This window comes from Schistocerca americana, chromosome 5 (assembly GCF_021461395.2).
Source record: "Schistocerca americana isolate TAMUIC-IGC-003095 chromosome 5, iqSchAmer2.1, whole genome shotgun sequence".
Lineage (NCBI taxonomy): Eukaryota > Metazoa > Arthropoda > Insecta > Orthoptera > Acrididae > Schistocerca > Schistocerca americana.
The window spans coordinates 181,974,184-181,996,209 of NC_060123.1; the positions used below are offsets into that span (position 1 = coordinate 181,974,184).

The window sequence follows — 22,026 nt, forward strand, 5'->3', positions numbered from 1 at the left end:
CGTCGTCGAGACAACATTTATCACTGGGTCTCTGTTCTCGTATTTTGAAATTAGATACGTTAGTGTGCCCTTGCTGCAGAAATAAAAAAAGAAAATAAATAACTTTCACGTTAGCTTAAACATGGAACGGAATGTCAAATTATCTGAAATAGCGCACCCAAGTGCGAGCGAAGGAATTTTTACTTTCCCTCTGGGACTTGCTGCACGAATTAAGACTCTTTTTTGTAACCGCCAGCTATCTGCTGCAACATATTTTATTTTACGGATATAATCATAGCTGTAGCTTGGGAGACTACGTACAGCGTAAATGAAACAAATAAATCCCGTGAATACTCTAAAGCTGGATAAAAAATTACTGACGTAATTCAAAGAGTGGAGGCGTGACCGTCACCGGAACAGCTATCAAGGCGGTAGGAGGGGGGTGGTCCACGTGTCTATACGTTTCGCCGCTCGCTTATGTAATTTCAGCTGTTCATGACACGCGGGGTGCGACGGACAGCGGTACGACAGATCTGTGTCATGGAATGGTTGTGTAACAGGTTTATGCAAGCCACGAGAACCGCCGAAATTCAGCTGATCTTCCGAGAACCAAAGCATTTTCACTGAATCGTGCCACATCAATTGCGAATTTCGGGGAGTTGGAAATAACTGCTGACGACTTAAAATAACTTAAGTATCATATCTTGTAAACCACATTGCTTCAGTAGAGATCGTAGTGCTGTGAGTGGTGTGTTTTTGCCGTCTTTCGACTTGAAAATCAGTACAGGCAGTCGGCAATAAGTACTATGGTCTGACAGGGAAAATTAACTCACCTTTCTAGTTTTTATCCCTTAGTACGTGGTCCGCTGATTTAATCATCTCGTAAATTTACTTTAACTTCCTCGTCGGTTGCCTTCCTGTCGGCACAGCCGTGAGGAGGGAAGTCGTGTGTACTTTTTTCTACGTGTTATCGTATCGTAAGCGGGTACACCTTATTTTCAGTGGATTCGAAATCAGACCAGCACATGCCTCGACGAAAGTGGAAATTCACCTAAAAGCCACCCTTAGGTTGGGCGGTATACCGCAGACACGGTCGTAACCGATCGGCGTCTGGCTCATTTCCCTATTTAACAAGAAAGCGCGCTCCGCGTTAAAATACACTACAAGATGGCAATGAAAATGAACTACGTAGGTAAACTGTCTTTTTTTTACATACGCAAAATAAGAAAGGTACGGAAATTTCAAGGAGCTACTGTGATTTTGTTTTCCAGATCTTTAGATGTGTAGTCCCCTACTTTAAAATGTTCCCTAAGTGATAGTTTTCTGCCCTTAGGGTCTGCCATCTTGTTACACTGATATGCAGTTTAATTTGCTTCCTCCGTCGTTTGAACTGATTACATTACCTTATCCTACATCCTTTAACAGCTGCATGTCAATCACCTCAGAGTCATATATGTATTATTATCAAAATTTCATCTCTAATAACGTTCTCAAAAAAATTTTTTTTGTTCGCATCAAAATGGCGGAATCTGACAAATTTTGCATTTCACGAGGAAACTTTGAGCCAACATGCGGTTATGTTTTGCTGTACTTTGAAAACGATCTGAATTCGCAATGCAGGGTCTTTCCCTCCTCCCCCCCTCCCCCTTCCACCTATTTTTACAAATCATTTCTAGAGCGGCTGGTCCCGGCGGAGGTTCGAGTCCTCCCTCGGGCATGGGTGTGTGTGTGTGTGTGTGTGTGTGTGTGTGTGTGTGTGTGATGCGAGCAGAACTCACGCTTTGAGGGTACCGCGCAAACTTAATTAAGTTTGTAGAAGGTTCATCTACAAGAAGGAAGATTGGGGGTTTAGCGTCCCGTCGACATCAAAGTCATTAGGAACGGAGCAGGAGCTCGGATTGATTCAAGGATTGGGTAGGAAATCGGCCGCGCCCTTTCAAAGGAAATGTCCCGGTATTTTCCTAGAGCGATTTAGGGAAACCACGGAAAATGTAAATCAGGATGGCCGGACACGAGTTTGAACCGTCGTTCTCCCGAATACGAGTCCAATGTGCTGGCCATGCGCCATCTCCTTCGGTAGTTCATCTATAGGTTTTGATGACTGAATTTGCGAGTATCAAAATATGTGACATAAATGGTCGTGCCTTTTGATTGCATTGCTTAGAAGCTTTAATTTTTTACACCTCCGAGGGTCCGTAGCCCTTAGTATTTGACGTATCTCTACCCGTTTAAGAGAAAAAGGACTCTTAACAGTCAAACAGACAGACGGAAAACAAGGTGATCCTATAAGGGTTCCCTTTTTGCCAGCTGAGATACGGAACTCCAAAAAACTCTCTAGCTCTACTGGAAATACAATGTAATTTTGTTTACGCTCGGAAGTTCTGGTTATCGGCAGGTCCTATCCACACGAACGCTCGCTTCCGACATCGACAGTGAAATCAGCGGCTGTCAGAGGCTGTGACACGTTACACTGTGCGTAATGACGGACTGGAATCGCCGCCTCTTCCGCTGTGTACGTGACGCCAGCCGGGCTGCGAGGCATTCTTCAGCGAGGAGGCGCGGCCGGGCGGCGGCCGTGTGAGAGCTGCTAAACGCTACGCGGCCGGCGACAGACACGCGAAACGTGTCGCGCCGCCCCTTAATGGACGGCCGACTCTGCACGCGTCAATTAGCAACGTCTCGCATGAAGCGTATCGATTGGCGGCGAGCGCGATAAATGCGCTTCCCTGTACCACGCCACTGCGTGATCGGTTGCCGCCGAGCTCGGATTATGTCACTTCTCGTGCACCAGCAATCTCGGGCCCGCGGCTGACGTAGTCTCGTACTTTTCCCCGCTAATACACAGCACCACACGAATCGCTTCAAATCAAAGGATATAGGCTGTTTCAGGAGGAGTCGTAAATATTTTAGAAGTTGGTCGTATAGACTAAGTCGCATAGAACGCTCCACATAACATGTGTCCAATTTTTATTTGTTACAGAGGTACAGTTTGTTGCAGAGACAAATTTTCATATCACGTGTTGGTACTCCAGTTGATAATGGTTTATTTATCGATTGTTGGAAACGCTGCTGGTGTGGAAGATACGATACACGATGTCCTAACCGTATAATACGAGATTCAACAGTGTTTACTTGTTTATTTAAAACCGTGTGCCATATCATGTCTCGGACCGCACCTACTGAGCTACTCACGCGCGTGTCATGGCCAGAATCTAAGTCTTAACCTGTCAGGAAGCTTCATAACATAGCTAAGAATAAAACATTCATCCAGAAAACAAGCAGTAGGCTGCGTCCAATATTGCTCTCCGCCGTATTCATTCTCTCAAGGCTGTCGGCCCGCCTATAACTGGAGGAGATCAGGTGTGGAGTTTGACACATTGCAGAGAGCTACTGGCAAACTGAATCTTTCATGAAGGCCGTGAGGCGCTCCTGGATATCTCAGCTGATTAGAGTATTCTTACAAAAGGAAAGAAAGTAAGCTCAAATCAGGATACGCGATACAATTTTAATCAGTCAGTAAGTATCATAATAAAGTACACTCCACTGCAAAGTGAATGATTCATTCTGTATTCCTGGCATGTGTTCGCATACAGTAATCAAGCAGCAATGGCAACAAAAGCAGCGGTAATCATTATGACGTCAGATTATTACGGGCCTTTATTTTGTAATCGACCTTGCAATCTCTGATTGTAAGAAAAGTGAGAACACAGCGATGACAAATTTTTATATGAACTGAGGAATATTGTATCTTTTTTTTTATTTTCTCCGTATCCTCCGAACCTTGCAGTTACACGAGCACAGGATACTGTAGTGAAGAGTTGCGCAAAGCTTCTGTGTTCGTCACTTGGGCTCTTCATCTACGGTGTATTCATCTTCAAGAAAACCAACAACCACCTTATGGACAATTTAGTGCCAGCACTGACGATCTCTTGCAAGTCGTCCCAGATATCTGATTTATTTATAAGCTAAGTTTTACATGTTTAAGTTGGTCTTCGTAAACTCATGGGATCTTCGCAGCGCCTTCAACCGGTACACAATTCACTGCGAAGTTGCTGTTGCTGTCGAAGAATCCTGATTCTGTCTCTCTTCAAGGCATGCGGTATCAGGAGCATATTAAATGCTACAGCAAGACTGCGTTTGAGATACATTATATCTTGCCACGTTATTTATCTGGTACATAGGATGAACTAATGAAAGAATATCTCGTTGATGATGTGGTCATTAGAGACGAAAAGATCTCTCAGTTAGACAAGAAACAGAGAACACAATAGCAGTGGCCTCACTGCGGAAACCATCTGGTTATCGTCTTAAGCCACGTAGGGATGCCACGGGAATCTAAATCAGGATGAAGTGGCAGGGAATTGAACGCTCACTCATCTCGAATGTGAGTACAGCGCTGTGACAAGTGCGTCACCTCACACGGCTTCACACGGTACGATGATGCGTAAATTACGCATTTTTGGTATCAAAAGTGAAAGAAACGAAAAATCTATACACAAAATCACGGGATTACACAGTTTGCAACTTTTGTCAGAAAAAATTACAATATCATTAATATAACTAGCATTTCAGGTTTCGTCGATGGCGGCTCTAATAACACCTGCTTTAGTTGATTTCGTCAACTGCATTTTTTTGCCATGTGCCTGGGGACTCTTTGTGCTCTTGCTTGTGTTGGAAGACAATCATCTCTGTACAAATGAAACATGCAAGGAGTAGCATATACGAAGCAAGACAACTAAATTTAAAGCTGAAGCGGAAAAAAACCATGAGAAATTAATCATAAGTTCAAGTCAAGTTTATATTCCGCAATAACTACACCGTTTGAAGATTCAAAAGCAAACCAAAGACTGCTGAACGGATCAAAACTTGCCAACACGTATCACTGAGTTCAGTACTTAACTGTGCTTGTGAACTACAATTCCTGCCAGATTCCAGTGCGCCTCGAAATCTGTTACCCATAAAAGATTACGAACAATCAGTACCGTATAATGTAAAGAGGAAAGTAGCAAATATATAATGGAAGGGAATGAATGCTACTCCAGAACAAGGCGTTTTGCGACTTCCTCGAATTACATTCTAACCAGGAAGCCTAACAAGCTGTGACACGAATTAATCGAAGACGTTCGGAAGTAGGTTAATAACTGTACGGATTAGCCTCTCTTCAGTTGTGAGAAACCTTACGGCAGTCAGACACGAGAGGACTGAGGACTCCTTATTGCAGGAAATCGAAAGACGTCAAAATCTCATTAATACCTACTAGTGTCGTTGGAATACATTGGAGACCAAACCCGATGGTGAAATACCCTTCGTTTGCGGGTCAAAAGACGACTCATTTTCGAAGGGAAATACGCTGCACAGATGTATTCGTCGCGGCAATGACGCATGCTGTATGGGCACAGTGCACGATGCATTTGTGAATATTTCCGTGTCATGATGTATTGGGTTCTCTCTATCGCAGTAAGATTTGACGATTAGCCGTTTTCCGGACACATTGTACGGGTTTTTGTGTGACAGAGGAAGCATTATTTTATTGTGAACATAAACTGCCATATTTCGGTTGTTGGCTGTAGTTATGCTGACGACAGCGTTTTGGAACAAGCCTAGTCAGACGGTCTTCAGAGAAGTTCACACGCAGGTAATTCAGCTGATGAGGGTACTAGCACAGGAATAATTCATCGTTACCGTTTGGAAATGTATTTAGCAGCTTGCTTGAAATGAGTTATGGTAAATAAATCTATTTGTCGAAGCTATTGGTGGTCATATGTGTATACTACGTCTCCAAAACTATCAGGGCATTCGTAAGCAAAAGCAGCAGAATACCGCGAACATAATATTTATCTCCAAACGCCACTTTTACACGGACCGGACGCATTTGATAAGAGCGCGTAGTGGGGGCTCCGTAAGAAAATTCCTGCGATCAAGTCAGAACGTAAATCTGTTTTTATGTAAAATTTTCCAACCAACCATTGTCTATCAACCAGTTCATTCAGATATTAGAAACGGAAGGAAGCTGCAATAATTACCAACAAAATTACTATTGCGGCAGCCGGCCGAAGTGGCCGCGCGGTTCTGGCGCTGCAGTCTGGAACCGCGAGACCGCTACGGTCGCAGGTTCGAATCCTGCCTCGGGCATGGATGTGTGTGATGTCCTTAGGTTAGTTAGGTTTAACTAGTTCTAAGTTCTAGGGGACTAATGACCTCAGCAGTTGAGTCCCATAGTGCTCAGAGCCATTTGAACCATTTGAACTATTGCGGTAGTCGACTGTTGGCAGGGGACTGTCTCGGCGATTGACAAGTGAAGTACAAAGTTTAGCAGCAGATGTCTAACAAAAAATAGCTAAGAATAGAAAATTCTTCGGTTAGGGACATGAAAATTTCGATTGTGCTTGGTTCAAAATAGACCACGAACTTACTACAATAAATCTGCTTGTTGACTGAACTGAATTTTTAATTTTAGTTTGTTATATTTTGCCAGTAAGTTAAGGGAATTTAGTTATTACTGCAGGCACATTGTGTGAAGGACAAGAGTCAGTATTGTTGATTATGAGTACACATAACTATAAGGGTCTTATGATCTGGCAACTAAGATATCGGCAGAAATTTGCGGCAATTTCTCTCATACGTTACCTTGACCACAGAGATGTACGATTGTAATATTAATTCATAAGGTGTCTGGCGAAAGCAAGAGAAATTTAGCCGGTATGATCGGAGCAGTCAAAGAAATAATTATTTCCCCAGAATAACAAAGAATTCGCATTCATTACGGGGGGGGGGGGGGGGGGGGGCACAACTCTACTTTATACGTACTTGGCTTTATTACGTAATACCCAGGATAAATTTCAGTGGAAATAAAACTGAAATAAGTTACGTACTGTTTATTACACTCTCATTAACAAATACAGAAGCTGCTATTGGATCTAGGGTTAATATTGTGTTCCTAGAGACCGTATACTAACTCATGTACGTATAGTTAAGTGGCAGGGAAATTGAAAATCATTTTCGAGTGATAGGTGCTCGGTTGCACCCTTAGAATACTGTCATAGCGACGCTCACGGCCTGTACGTAACATACACATAGAAAAGTTGTTATCATAAGCTTCTTGCATCCTTATATTTTTCGGTGCTCCTTGTACGGAATGTGGATTCAACTTTCGGATTCATCTGATGTCTATGGTCACCCGGACAATACGCTTATGCGTTCCAAAATTGCTTTCCATGCATTTATAAAGACGAATACACGAAAAAAAGAGAATTAACTTAGCTGGTCAGAAAGAAGTCTCACTGAAATATTTTGTAGGTAACGAACGGCAAAGTGCCAAACATCTAAAAATACACGCGACTCTTTGCAGTAAATTCGCAGCGGCAGAGGTGGACCACGGGAAGTGGGGAGCTCTCAGAAAAAGAAGAAAGGGAGAGATATTCCTTAGTCGTGTTTAGGTGCCTTACAGTACGTTAAGTATAATATATACAGCAGTTCAAACGGCCTTAAGATAAGTTCAATGTTCAAGTGTGTGTGAAATGTTATGGGACTTAACTGCTAAGGTCATCAGTCCCTAAGCTTACACACTACTTAACCTAAATTATCCTCAGGACAAACACACACACACCCATGCCCGAGGGAGGACTCGAACCTCCGCCGGGATCAGCCGCACAGTCCATGACTGCAACCCCTCAGACCGCTCGGCTAATCCCGCGCGGCTTTAAGATAAGTCACACACAGGCTGATCCCATGCCTTTCATTATTTAACAGGGCGTTTCTGATCACTTAAAATCAAGCCCCAATTACTAATCATGTAGTGCGTATATACAAAAATTTTACTTGCCTATCACTGCTGGCTTCTTTACACATAATTTAAATATCCTTGAAGAAACATAATCAAGTATTACTTTCATGCGTAAATATTTTTTTTGTGGTGTGGGGCTTTTTTCATGGCATACGTCAAGTATGAACTACTGTTCGTTTATGCTATTGGTAACAAATCAATGGCCGGCCGCGGTGGCCGTGCGGTTCTATCGCTGCAGTCCGGAACCGCGGGACTGCTACGGTCGCAGGTTCGAATCCTGCCTCGGGCATGGGTGTGTGTGATGTCCTTAGGTTAGTTAGGTTTAAGTAGTTCTAAGTTCTAGGGGACTTATGACCTAAGATGTTGAGTCCCATAGTGCTCAGAGCCATTTGAACCATTTTTTGAACAAATCAATGGAAATCGTAACTACTGTAATATACACAGGAGTTACCGAAGTAACCTAAAGCAAAATGACAGCATAAAACTGCTCGAAAAGCAAATGCCAGACAGATTCATTGGGAGAATCGTAAGGAAATGTAATTCATCCATCGATGAAGTGGCTCACAAGATTACTGAGTACTGCTTACAAATCTGCGAATCTTACCATGTTGTACTAATGGAACAGAGAAGGGATATCAATGAAGAGCGGTATCGTTTAGTCGGCTTCCTATTGAAATTCCGTCTGTACACGTTCCAGGAAGAGTGGGAAACGCATTACGTCCTCACACCACGAATAGCAAATGAGAGAAATTAGGAGTTTGTCGATAGGCATCTTTCCACGCGCACCTCGCAAATGGAACAGGAAAGGAAAGAGAAGGTACTGGTACCACAAGTAGCCCCCACCACACGCCCTAAGGTGGACTGGGAAGTATAGCTGTTGATCTAGACCGGTGGACATTTAAATCCCCTTCGGGGACACGCCTTCTGCAGAAAGGCCTCGGTGTAAATATTTGTCACTAAGTATGCACCTACAGCAAAGTAGTCAGCACAGTAGTAGTATAAACATAAGGTTACTTCATTAGAAAGAGCTGAAGGAAGAACTCACGAAAAAAGTAGCGCCAACTGACAAATAGTTGCATTTCAAATGACCGGGGTACAAAGATGCGTCCAGCCACACAAACTTTACGTTACCGCGATTTCTCCTCCGACATGGGTTCTTCGGAGAGGACACGTCCATTTTAATTCCCAATCTTACTCAAATCCGAGCTTGTGTTTGGTCTATAATGACTTCACCATCGACGGGACGTCATGGCGCAACCTTTCGCGGCTGTTACAGGGGCGCAAGCCCGGATTCTTGGCTGCATTATTCCCCGGCGGCGGGTTGGCAGCAGTGGTAGGTGAGGTCGGCCGGCCCACTTTACATATGTAACAGCAGAGAGCACGCAACGGCCCGGCCGACTGACAGCTCGCCCTGCAGCGGCCGCCCAGGGGCATAAAAGTAAATAACGCTGTAAAGTTTTTATGACCAAACTGGGCGCAGAACACCATTATGCAGTTAACACGGTAACACTCTTTACGTAGGGCACGGCACCCGGCCGTTTACACGAGCACCGGAATTATCAAAATCGGAAGTTCGCACTGCACTCGAAAATTGTTCCCAAAGACTTTCCGCGACGTCGACCTTTGTTTACTAATCTCTTCGCGCAGCGTAGTTTCATTTAGCTTTTGGTCGTAATTTACGAATTTCCTCCCTCTTCCTTATTTGCGTGTTAAGCTCTGTAGCCTGTACATAGTTCTATCGCTCAGTGACAGTGCTGGGATCTCTGCATATCCTTCGACGCAGATATTATCGCTTCGCTTTTGTATGGCAGGTGGATGCATCTATATTTCTGAAAGTGGCCAATGACCAAGCATTGTGTCCTTATGTGAGAGGATATTCTGCACGTTTAGAATCAATGTGAGAATAACGGTTCTGCAACTCAAGAAAATTACACTGAGTGGCCAATATTCACGGAAAGGCACTACGGCACGAGTCGTTCACTGCTGAAACTTACATGGTGCATTTGGCGTTTCGTATTAATACGAAATTAAATTATCAGTCTCTTTAATACAATGGTTACACAGAGTAGTGTAATGGTTAAAAAATAGATAAGCGCAAGTTCATCACATGTAGCAAGGTGTGTGATACCTGAGGTAACACATGTACACCTCACACTGCATCGAATCCATTTTCTTTACGACGCTGCCGCAGCTCTCGCGTTCGCTCGGCACTGGACATTTTAGGTTTCCTGAATTTCTTTCGATGCGAGCTTCCCTTTGACGCGATTTTCAGTAATCCCGATCGCATTTACGAGTCACGTGAGACGACAGCTTTTGTTATTTTGTAATTTTCAGTTTAATAACGATTTTCACGTACATTCCAGCGAAAATTTATATTTTCTCACTTTATCCCAGCAGGCTTTTTTAGGCAATACCAATTTATAACTTTACTTAAGGCTATCTCATAACGAGCACCCTCATGCGCCTACACTGGTGTGATGACGTCAAAGTCGAAACAAATACTGCGCCGAGCGGTTTAAGGCGCTGCAGTCATGGACTGTGCGGCTGGTCCCGGCGGAGGTTCGAGTCCTCCCTCGGGCATGGGTGTGTGTGTTTGTCCTTATGATAATTTAGGTTAAGTAGTGTGTAAGCTTAGGGACTGATGATGACCTTAGCAGTTAAGTCCCATAAGATTTCACACACATTTGAACATTTGAAATACTGCGGACAAACACGCATCGGTATGACGTTTTCACTTCCACAAATCCAATTTTTTATTATTTTCTTTGCCAATTGATAATGATTGGTTTATGCAACGATTTCCGGTTTAGGCTGTGGTCTACAGCCATCCCTGCATCTTTCTGCAGCACAAGGCACTCCGGTAACTCAGGAGGGAAGTATAAACCGAAGGGGGACCGGTTTTGCTCACCTTTAACACAGTGCACATATGTGTAACGGGTGCTGCTCTAGTTCGATGCACTTCTCGAGTGTTTTCTAGAAATCTAGATCCAAAGTTTTACGAGCCTGATGGGTACCATATGAGAGCATTAGTCGTCGAGCAGCGCCGTCACCGCATCCGGGTAGGGCGTCAGACTAAAAATCTGCCCGTTCTTTCGGGCCACGTAATTTTTTCTCTCTCAAATCTCAACCAAATACTTGCATTTACAAGGGATCATTTTTCTTCGGGAAGGAGCACCAACTCCATTCATAATCGTTATGGAACATTCATGGGGCAGTATAAGCAAGATGTAACCAGGAATTAAGATGAAATCATTTGTTTACCGACACACCCATGCGCGTGTCGAAGTGATTCCATACGAGGCTATGCCGGTTTTGAATAAGGTACACAGTATTTGCAATACGCGTTTGAATGTTCCGATAGATAAATTTCTTAACAATTATTTATTATGCAGGTACCTCGATTATGCCTTGCCTCGAATGTAGCAATTATTATCCTTTCTGAAGAAAAAATGATTCCTTGTAGCGATATACGCGTTCTGTGGAGATTAGAGAGAAGAAAAAAAATTATGTGACTCCAACGAAGCAGACTTCTATTTTGTCGCCTCGGCCGGTTGCGTTAACTCCGTTGCTCGACGCCTGGCACTCAACAGTCTCGTGGAACTTTGAATCCCGATTTCTCGATAGTGCCTGAATAGCGCATCGTACCAGGGCAGCATTCAATATTACTCCAGTCGTACGAAACATGAGCAAAATTGGTGAGATCCTTTGGGTTTGTGATTCTCTCGCGAATTAGAAAGCTCCTTGTGCTGCTACAGCGCTCTGAGGATGGCTGTATATCACAGCCGAAACCGGCAATTGTAACAACCCACTGATTATCATCCGCCAAATGAAGCAATAAAAAAGAATAATAAAACGCGTCAAAATAAAAGTCTGCACTCGTTTCTTCCACCTCTCGCGGAAGCGTACGCACGTACAATAAACAGCGCTGCCAGCCTACGCTTGCATTTTGTAGCGTACTTTTCGGGAACTGCGGGGACACTGAGTTGGGCGCGAGGGCGCCGGGGTAGGCCGGGACTAGGGCGTACGGTAATTGCCGGCCGCGGGGTGTCGCCAGACAAACACTGCTGCTCCAACTGCTCCACGTCGTCACCAAGTTCACCGCTAAACAGCACCAGCCCGCTAAACAGCACCAGTCACACCACGACCCCATCCACGCCGGCAAGCACACCGTTTCTCTGCCTGGCACAAACATGGCGTCGACAGCAATGCAGCTGTCTTCTGTCGTACTAGCTCATGCTCCACAATAATACAAGTATAAGTCGAGTGCCACAGTTATCTGCAAATACTTTTATGTAAAGGACTTTTTCAAGTAAGCGTGTTCTCCGTGTTTCGTTCAAAACAGAACACTGTGCCTACATCAAAGATATTTTGCTTTACATAGCTTATCACCAACGGAAATTTATCCAAAGTTTTAATCAAGAGCAAGACTGGCTCACAAATATGTGATAAAATTAAATTAAATCAAGGATCTTCTCCCTGCACTTTTTCGTATATATTAGGTTGTGTGGTTTTGTTTTTCATGTTAGTATTCCGGTTCCTATGGGTTTATTTGTCGACTGTCCTTTTTTGTTTGTTGTGCACTGTTGCTATTTGAGTTTACATATTGTTATTTTGACATGTAGACATAGTGAGTTGAACTGTGGACGCTAGAAAATGGTCTGCCAAGTGCAGAAATCGGAACGTTTCCAACATATTCTTCTGTTTGAGTTCAATACAGTGGTGACAGCAGCGGGGGCAGCCAGAAATATTTGCGCCATGTATGGGGATAATGCGATTGGACAGAGCACGGCAAGAAAATGATTTTATCGTTTTAAGGTGGGTCGTTTTGACAGTAGTGACCCTCCACGCCACGAAGACCATTGACATTTGATGAAGATCGTTTCAACCCATTAATACACAATGATCCACATCAGTGTACTCGATAACTGACAAATGTGATGAACTGTGATTATTCCACCATCGTGCGACATTTGCATGCGACGGTAATGGTTGTAAATCGGGTGCAACCGCATGCTCTAAGCCAAAATCACAAAAGTCACCGGGTGGCCATATGTGAGTCTCTGCTTGCTCCTCACCAACTGGCTCGTGAACAACACCTGGTCAAGTGAAATGGTGTCTTTACGCTAACGTATGGCAAAGAAAGGAATGATTGAGCCTAGCCGGCCGCTGTGGCCGAGCGGTTCTAGGCGCTTCAGTCTGGAACCGCGCGACTGCCACGGTCGCAGGTTCGAATCCTGCCTCGGGCATGGCTGTGTCTGATGTCCTTAGGTTAGTTAGGTGTAAGTAGTTCTAAGTTCTAGGGGACTGATGACCTCAGATGTTAAGTCCCATAATGCTCAGAGCCATTTGAACCATTTGATTGAGCCTAAACAAAGCACCGACTCCCCGTACAAAGACCTGCGTGGCTCCACAAAAGATAACGTTATGCACATGGTGGAACAGCAACGGTGTGGTGTACTACAAATTGCTTCCCCGAGGTGTAACAATCACTGCTGAAATTTATTGTCAACAAGTGAGACGTCTTGCAGACGCCATCCACCAATAACCACCAGGAAGACTGCGTGAAGTGATGCTTCCTCACGATAACGCACGCCCACATCCTGCTACACTGACAAAGAACACTGTACATTAGTTGGCTTGGGAATCTTTCCGTATCCACCTTATTCACCTGATATTACGTGCTCAGATTTACATCTTTCACGCTCTAGCGAGCAACTTTCAAGGAACCTCTTTTCCGGATAAAAACGTGCTCCGAACATGGCTCGACGAGAGTTCTTCACCTCAAAACTACGTGATTTATAAAGTCGCGGAATCGAAATTATACCCCAGCGTGGGCAGACTATTGTAAATAGCGAAGGAGAATAAAGTACTAATGGGTAAAGTCTCTGTTATGTGTTTAGGTTGTGTTATGAAGAAACGCTAACTTTAATATGTATAGAGTCATTGAAAAATAAACGAGCCGGAGGCTCTAAAATGAAAAGCGCTGAAGGGATCGTAATGCCACGGCCTACGAAAGAAGGTGTTGTCCCTATAGGAGCGACGAAGCACCAAACTTGCCGCTAGAGTGACATAGACACACACCACGCGCGGACAGGTGGGCAGAGTAAGCACGCACCCGTTGCACTCAGCCGTGTAGAAAACAGAGGATTGGAGACTCCAGAACGAGAGTAAACGGGTGCAGCGCGCTTCCTGAGAGCAGAGGGAGTGCAGGAACGGAAATTCATAGAAGAATGGCACAAGTGTACGAAGACCTCTGAATGTCCGTTGCAGTTCCGACGCTCCATCCGACCTCTGTGGCAACGGCTGCGGCCGTAACTCGCTGGTCCTCAACAATGAGGGCATCCACCTACCGGGAAACGGTATCGGCAGTGCGCTGTGGCGTTTCAGATCGTGTGTCAGTCCGCCAATGGTATCCGCCATTCCTCGAATCGCTTGTACCATGCCTTAAAGCTTGCAGCGGACATGCAGTGTTCTTCCTACACTTGTGCCATCCTGCGATGATGCATCAGGTAACGTACTGCATCCGTTTGCTCTTCTCCTGAAGCCCCATTTTCTTACTTTCAGCACGACTGAGTGCAGTGGACAGTCGACGTATCCACGTGTTCACTCTTCCGTCACATGGGTGTGCCACCACATCCCTCTTGCGGCGAGTTTGGGTCCTCAGCGCTCTTACACGGACCAAGCGTTCTTTTGTAGGCAATGGCATTGCGATCCCATCAACTGTTTTCATTTTACAGCTTCTGGCTCGTTTCTTTCCAATGACCCTTATATACTGACGATCACTTGAGAAGGTGGAAATTTTTAATTCACCAAAGTATAAAAAATTATACGAAACACACACACAGTTGTTTATTTGCACCGATCGAAGTGCTGCACTGGTTAGCACAAAGAACTCGCATTCGGATGATCGCCTGTTCAAACCCCGTCCGACAATAGTGAGTTACGTTTTAGGTGATTTTCCGAAATCGCTCCAGGTATATGCTGCAGTGGTTCCTTTGAACGGGGCATGGTCGATTTCCTTCCCTATACTTTTGTAATCCAAAGCAATGCCGCATCGAATTGTAGTTCAAAAGTTGAGCTAACTGTGCCAAGAATATAACTGGAATATCTCTACTGATAAGGCAAAAACTAATGTCATTTAGAGGAGTCAAGCATATAAGACCAAGAATTTTCATTCATGGCAAGATAACAGACCAAGAAAGAAATTTCAGCTCTCTTGGAAATTAAATAAGCTATCTAGAAGACCAAGATGTAGATAAAACAAGCTGGAAAATTGCAATATATGAGCAAACAAAGAAACTAAAATTAAATTTAAAAAACTCTGGCACCTGCCGTACTTTTCTAAGGCTTGATACCTGCACATTTATCAAACGAGAGATGAATATGATTCAAGCGTCTGAGATGACGTTCCTAAAAGCTGTGAAATAATGTGTACAGCTAGACAATAAAAATGAAGATCTTACAAAAGATAACAGTTGACCCAATAAATGATATAACAAACGAATAAAGAGGTAAATGGAAGGACCATGTGGTATTAACCACTAAAATCGACATAATGTGTAGCATATAGGGAAAAAAAAATCCTTGGAAGACCCAAGATGAGAATACAAGGCTGAACCACAAAGAAGGAACAAGCATACGTTTAATCCTGACAGTGGTGGTGGTGGTGGTGGTGGTGGTGGTGGTGGTGGTGGTGGTGATGATGATGACGTTTGTGAAGTCTGCTTGGGAGTCAGCTTATTCTAATTCCACAACGACCAATAAATACGCATGAGTAGAAACAGTGGTCTTCTTCACTTGCCGGGCATATCAACTACGCCAGCTGGCTCTAAACTATCGCATAAGACATTGTCAGCCATTAACTGGATCAGGATCAGTCATGGTGATGCGATTCGAAAGATAAACATAGTGCCGTCCTCAAAGTCTGATTGTCGCATCGAAAGATAGATAATCCGTCACATCACGCAACACAGCAACCTAACGGCAAATGTGAACAAAAAAAAAAATGGTTCTGAGCACTATGGGACTTAACATCTGTGGTCATTAGTCCCCTAGAACTTAGAACTACTTAAACCTAACTAACCTAAGGACATCACACACATCCATGCCCGAGGCAGGATTCGAACCTGCGACCGTAGCAGTCGCGCGGTTCCGGACTGCGCGCCTAGAACCGCTAGACCACCGCGGCCGGCAAATGTGAACATTCACAAGATTTTCTGACGACGATACCAAGTGCAATTGATTATATTAAGTACTTAAGAGACCGAATTGTAAATTTTGCGATTTACCGTAATTAGTATCAATTGTTAGCTATGGCTTTTAGTCATCATCATTTACGAAAAAGTATATTGAAATATGTAAGTGGGCCAGTTACTCCAAAGTAATTAAACAATATTTCCTCACTGTGAGTGATGAAAAAAATTCTGATCACAAACGTGATAGTTAAATTTTTCTCTACAAAAAATTTTCATAAAGAGGTTTTCAAAGTCACACCTGTCTGACACACGAACAATTTTATAACCAACCGGTGAAAATGGTGACAGCGTCTTCTCTATACGTCTGTGGCGAGATTTTAAAAATGCTAACTACACTACAATAGAGCTGATCAGAAATCTAAGAACTGTCTTCTGCTTGTCGAGCATGGTACCCTAAATTTTCTCAATTCTGAGAGAAATTATTTTCTATGTTACTGAAATTAAGAGAGAAAAAAACAATGATTAAATGATTAATAATCCCCAGCGCGTGAATTATCGTAATCACAGGTATATGAATTTCGTCAGTTTTAAGCGATGCAAGTGTGCAGAGAAGCTGTCATGACAGAACTGCAGCCGAGTAATTGTAGATTACAGCTCTGCGGAGTAATGACGAAGTACGAAACCAAGGAAAGCGAGGTATGTAGGCTTGAACACTGCCATCGTACTTTTATTTATTTACATTTGATATTTGCTATTCCTTTTCTCACCGCGACCTGTCTCCCATTTTTATTCGATGTAAGGAAAAAAAAGAAACAAAACAAGAACTGCCATCGACAGCGCACCGTGTTTAATTCGAGACCTGTATCTGACTATTCTGTATAAGGCACTTTTGCTCTTCCACGCTGAATTTTTTTTTCTAAAATTTTTGGCGTTGCCTACAATGGAAGACCGTTCTCTTCATGAGAACGGGCGCTTCTTGTTGTACTTTCACTTCTACGGAAACAGCAGGTGGCGGTTGTATGTGCTGTTCAGAATGCGACGCTTCCTCCAATTCTCGCCGGACACGGCCGCCTAGAGCCGGGAGGCGCTACCCCGCCACGTACCTCTAGCCCTGACGTCGGGAGCTGCGTTCTGCCGCGTTGCCAGGCGGACGCAGCCGCCAGCGCGCCAGCCGAGTCGTAACTTCTCGAAAATTCGGCGAGCAGGGGACAACACGCTTCGCTGGGTTCTTCAGAAATGACGCTGGGGGAAAGAAGTAGAATTATGCAGGTTCACGACGCTGTCAAAACCAACTGTAACGTGAAACTACATCTACATCTATCCTCCGAAATCCACCTTGCGGTGTGTGGCGGAGGGTACTTCATGGACCAGTGTGACTCATCCCTTCCTCCTGCTCCAGTCGCGTATGGTTCGGGGGAAGAGTGATTGCCGGTAAGCCCCCAGTGGACATCTTCATGGCGTTTTCGCGACATACACGTAGGAGGATGCAATATTTTGGTTGACTCGTCTAGGACTGTACACTCTCGGAACTTTCACAATAATCCACGCCGTGGTGCAGATCGCCTCTCTTATAGCGTCTGACATTGGTGTCGACTAAGCAAATCCTTGACGCTTTCGTGTTATCTAAGTGAACCGGTAACGAAACATGCTGGCCGCTCTTCTTTGAATCCTCTCTATTTCCTCTATCAATCCTATCTCGTACGGATCCCAGACTAACGGACAGTACTCGAGAATTGGTCAAACGAGGGTTTTGTAGGCTACTTCCTTTGTTGATGGACTACAGGCGATTAATTTCATGTGGCAGTTCCGCTTCAAATCGCTCCGTATGAAAAATACTAGATATTTTATGGAAATAGCTCCTTCCAGTGATTGTTACTTCAATTTTGCAATGATACAATAAAAGGTTTCTTCTGTCTATGTATTCGCAATACGTTACATTTTTTTTTAGCTGAGGGTCAACTACCACTTCCTGCACCAAACGTCGATTCTCTTCAGATCTTCCTCCACTTCACTACAATGTTCTAGCATCGCGACTTCATTGCATACAACAGCATCATCCGCGTAAAGTCTCATGCAACTTGCGACGTCATCTACTAAGTCATTTATATATGTATGTATATTGTGGTAAGTAATGGTCCTATAATGGTCCCTTTGGGTATGACCGAAGTTACTTTCAAGTCTGAAGGCTTTTATCCATTAAGAATGACACGCTGTGTCCTGTTTGCTGGAAACTCTTCAATCCAATCACACTGTTGGCCTGATATTCACACGCTCGTATTTTGTTTTCATTAGGCGGCAGTGCGGAACTGTATCGAATGAGCTTCGGAGTTCGAGGAACACGGCGCTACCTGTGCGCCTGTATCCACTGCTTTCTGTGTCTCGTGGACGAACAGAGCGACCTGGGTTTCACACATTCGTTGTTTTCGGAACCCATGTTGATTCCTAAAAGCTAACTCATAGGCAATAGATGTTAGTGTCTTCAAATAAATTTGCAACGTTATCCAATATCGTGTTTTGCAATATTGATCGTGTTGAGAGTGTGAACTGCAAAAGAAGTGAAGATATTTCCAGTCGTAGAAAGGGACGATCTTTTCCAGCCGGGTGGGATGGGGGAAGGGCCAAGATAGGACAGGGCGCTCGGCAAACACTAGGTATGGAGCTGATTTGCGGTCACGGTGCTTGCTGAATTATGAAAGGCATGTAATTAAATTAAAGACAACAGGCAATCCTACCTACAGATTTCGTCGGCTCACTACACTTCCGATATCCACAATTTGGTTCATTTTGATGAGCTCTGGTTGTAAATAAAACTGTGTTCCGCTAATAACCACCATGCTGCAAAAACGGTTTTTCTCACCAACGAAGACAGATAATTACGTGCATTTACCATATAGAACCGCGTACTGGTAACAATTCGGAGTTTCCAATTCTCTGCATTCAGCAACGTGAATTCAATGTGTTCCGTCAGTTGCTGCCATTACGGCACACCACCTGATTCCAGCGAAACAATTGGCACTAGTGTGACGAGCAAAAGTCGTGTTTTGTGACGCATTCGCAGGCAGGCAGAAAAATCGGCGAGGAAAAAATGTTTTATTGTTCTCTTTGTCAAACACTGTACTAGCCTTTGTTCTAGTGAGAGGAAAATTTCAACAGAGCGACGACGTTTATTAAAAATGATATTCGGCATTATATGACTTGCTCAGCTTCCTGTGGTACACAAGGAGAAGTGGGTGGCTGAAATAGAAGAATGCTTTTACATTGGTAGTGCACTGTACAAAAATGTAAGGAGAGAGGTAATAAAAAAAACTTATGATCAAATACTGGAAACCTGAGACATTTCTTTCTCTACTACATGCAAGAAAAATATTAATGCTGAGCGAAAAGGAAGAAAGGAGGGTTCAGACGCCAGAAAAGAACTCTTCGGAATGAAAAAGAAAAAGGAAAACAGAAACGAGGGCATAAATCGGAAGTATTGAAGGCAGAGTACAAGATTATAGATTATAATGTATAATTCGCATAGATACAATGTGCCACACTCGTGTGTTACCAAATTTTATAACGTGAAAGCAGTCATTTGGAAAGATCAACATCATTATTAGGATCGTAGCGCGGAAAAGACGACAAATCAGTTTCCTACCCTATACGTAATTGTTAACAGGGTTGGACAAACACTGTGCGATAGGAGCGATTCGCCACTATAACATTCTAGACTAACGCACAGCCGAATGATAGAGATCGCGCACGGCAGTTGGTCTTGAAATGCGTTACACTGGGCTCATAGTACTTTTCAGTTTTGTCACTCCGTTTCTACGTTTTGTATCGCAAGCAAGTCCCACGTTCGACAATTGGGTGTGCACTGGGTGGTGCTGAATGTGCCATTGCGACGAAAATATAACGTGGTGTAATAAAGACGTGTGATCCGCGTGCACATCTCGAATGGGCGCCGGACAAAGGCAGGAGGCTTTCGAGACCGCGCACAAAGCGGGCGGCACAAACGCACTGCCGCTGCTGCACAATGTCCTCAGGAGCCGCGCCACAACAGAGGACACCCTGCCCCCACAAAGACAATAACAACGCATCGCGAGCCTGCGTCCGCACTCGCACCCATTTTTCCCCCGCCTTTCTCGGAATAGCGCGCTGATGTTAAACTGACAAAACGTGAATACATTCGAGTGGCTCGTATGACAACGGCGATGCTCCCTTACAGCTAAAATAAAGCACGAAACAACAAAGACCACCGAGGCTAGAATGAAACAAAAAAGTAAATAAGGCAGAAGTACACGTTACGAAACAATTCAATTGTTCTGTAGAGCACTGCAGACATGCAAACTTTATATAAAGTAAAGTGCAGTCGCGTTAGTTCTGTCGCCGTGGCAGAAAACGATACACAAAACTAAATTCAGAAACACGCGAGTTAAGAAAATTTTGTGAAAGGTGAGTAGCGTATGTCGGGATGGCCATTTGATGCAGATAATTAATGCGACGAAAGTTAATAATGTATAACCAATAGTTCTCCTAAAAGCAGAATAACTGGTCTTCCGTAAAATTTCCGAAAAAGTAATTCTGATGAAATAGGAATCCGCCACTGGGTGACACGTATCGACGCAAACATCCGTCCATTCTGTCTGGAGTAAAAGTTGGGCTCTGCAGCCGCGAGTCCGTACTGCGAATGATACATTCCTTTGGCATCTAGTAGTACGGCGAGAAGAAAATCGATGTGCGCGTTCCAGTCGAGAAAGTCGCGGAAGGTCCGACCCTGAGGAAGTTCGCAGAAATCACGACGTGGGGGGACGGGGGGCAGCATTTTGGGCTGAACCACACAGGCGGCTAACTCACAGCAGCGCGGTGGGTCCCCGTCGGTCCATGCCGAGAGCAACAGCGACCAGCTGCGGCCGGAACAAGTCGCGGACGGAGGGCGTCCGAGCAAACAAAAGCGGCGACGTCGCAATATCGGGGAAAGTGAAGAGAAGCCGCGGTGCGAACGGCGCGCGCCCCGCTCCGCCACTGGCCGGCGGCCCGGCACCGCAGGCGCGGCCTCGCATTCATTAACGGCCGAAAAGTTCCCAAAAATAATTGTCAGTTTCAAAATAAATCGGCGCTATCCTGGTCGCTTACCTGACCTGCGCTGCGGGCTGCGGCGTCCGCGTCCGCGTCTCTGCCGTCGGCGGCGGTGGCGGTGTGCCCGCGCGGCGGCGCTGCGCTCGCCGGCCGCCCCCCACCACCGCGCCGACGTCGGCGCCTTACCTTCCCCCGACCCGCCGCGCCCCTCCCCCAGCGCCGGCACCCCCCTCCCCCTTCCGGACGCCGAGGCGCGGCCGTCACCGCAACCCCTTCCCGCCGCGTGCGACTGCCGAGCGCTCCCGACTCTAGCCGACAGTGGCCGACGCGCAAAAGTTTTCCACACACACTCAATGTCAAGCTGCGTGCCGCAGAGCTCTCGTGCTAATTCGTGGTTAGTTCTGACACCCTGATTTAATTTCCTAGCGTTTTTCACGGCTCGATATCCGCTCACTGCCTGCTCCAAGACCGACAACGTAAGCATCAAACTGCTCACCTCCTTTCAGTCCTTACCTTTCGAAAGCGGCTTGACATAGGAGTCTTATTCTCTCAAAGGGTAAAATTTGTTTTTCTCCAGAATTTATTTTCAGTTTTCAGTGGAGTGTACGCTGATTTGAAACTTCCTGGAAGGTTAAGGGTCTGTGCTGGGCCGGGACTTTCGGTACATGTTTCGTTGACTATAGTTCGTATCTCTCCTAAGATTCATCATGCGTCTTTTCTCTGGTATTTCAATTTCGACTATATTACTCGTAGACGGACGGTCGGAAGCGACTCTGTTACTTTTCTTAACCTGTCCATTGTCACGGGCAAACGTTGTTTCTAACCGAGATTGATCGAAGCGCAAAAATTTTCCACCCTCTCTCAACGTCAAGTGCATGTCGGAGCAATCTCCTGATAATTTGCGGTTAGCTCTCACACCATGATTTAAGTTCCGAAGGCTCGATATCAGCTCAGCGGCCTATTCCAAACGACGACACCGTCTGCATCAGTTTTCGGATGTTGTCTCAGCTG

General features: G+C 44.8%; 1 protein-coding gene across 8 annotated transcripts in view; it reads right to left on the reverse strand.

The window, feature by feature from the left end:
- Positions 1-22,026, reverse strand: part of LOC124615399 (myocyte-specific enhancer factor 2) — an 870,744-nt gene that overhangs the window by 103,943 nt on the left and 744,775 nt on the right. Inside the window, exon 1 of one of the 8 annotated variants that reach the window (XM_047143242.1) lies at positions 21,073-21,127. The exons of 6 other annotated variants lie outside the window; for them this stretch is intronic. The gene's annotated coding sequence lies outside the window, so the exon portion shown is untranslated. Of the gene's footprint in view, positions 1-20,793; positions 20,949-21,072; positions 21,128-22,026 lie in introns of those variants that run through there. One more of the 8 variants, XM_047143241.1, reaches the window with a different exon arrangement.